Source organism: Myotis davidii, unplaced genomic scaffold, assembly GCF_000327345.1.
Source record: "Myotis davidii unplaced genomic scaffold, ASM32734v1 scaffold540, whole genome shotgun sequence".
Lineage (NCBI taxonomy): Eukaryota > Metazoa > Chordata > Mammalia > Chiroptera > Vespertilionidae > Myotis > Myotis davidii.
In genome coordinates this window covers 420,503-421,639 of record NW_006292916.1, presented here as the reverse complement: position 1 = coordinate 421,639, position 1,137 = coordinate 420,503, and positions in this window count along the sequence as shown.

The following is a 1,137-nucleotide window of genomic DNA, read 5'->3' as shown; positions in this document are numbered from 1 at the left end:
GGAGGAGGAAGAGGAGGAGGAGGAGGGGGAGGAAGGGAACACGGCAATGACTGGAAAGGAGTGAAATCGGCAGATAACTTACACCCTCACTTCAACTGAAATAAAATGCTGCCAACTCCTCTGAGAGACCCCAATGGAAAAAGTCTTTTCCTAAATAAAAAAGAGAAGTAGAAAGGGCCTTAGTTTTTTACTGGCTTGAGAAGTTGATGTCACTATTCCAAGTTGATGTCACAGGCCACATAGAGAGAAAGCCCAGCAAGTTATAGCATTGACTTACTGAGCCAGTATTTATCACAAATCCACCCATGTGGCAGGCAGTAGCCGAGTGAGCAGCACAAGGACCCAGCCTGGCAGAGTTAGGATTAGTTCAGAATTTCCCGAGAGTGGTGCTAACTTGTGCTTAGCTCATTTCTTTTGGTTCATGGAGGTTTGGTCCTTCCTGGTGCTATCCCTGGGTAGTGGCAGGCAGGAGAGGGCGGCACACACCATTTGATGTTACTAAGATCATCTATAGTAATAAAAGGGTAATGTGCTAATTAGACTGGACATCTTCAGGACATTATTCCGGAAGTCCTTCCTGACAAGCCGGGGCTGGAGGGAAGCCAGCCCAGGTCCCGGGTGCCTGCTGGCAGCTAGAGGAGGGAAGCGCGGGTCCCAGGTCCCGGGTGCCAGAGGGAAGCCAGTGCCGGCAGCCGCAGGAAGGAAGGCCTACTCTTGCACGAATTTTCATACATTGGGCCTCTAGTAGCATAATAAAAGGGCTTGCCTTTATTTAAAAGGGCACCACTTAACTGCAAAGTCATAGGTTTTTCTGGTAATTACTGTGTGGGACTATGGAAGAGCTCACCTTGGTTTACTTTGAACTTTGTATGGGAATATCATTAGCATTTCTAACACATGTTTTAAAATATAAACTATGAATATGGGCAATTATTCAGCTGCGAAATAAAACCCAGAAGCCAGCATGACGACACTCTTCCCACCTGTACTTTCCCACATGGGGAAATGAGTGGAGGCCAACGTGATGGGCCCAAGGTGGGGTTTGCTGGACTAATTATTTTAGCCCCAGGCCACTGGGAAGGACTCTGGGAGGAGGCAGGTAGGTTCATGGACTCTTCTTCCCACATTCCCAGCAGG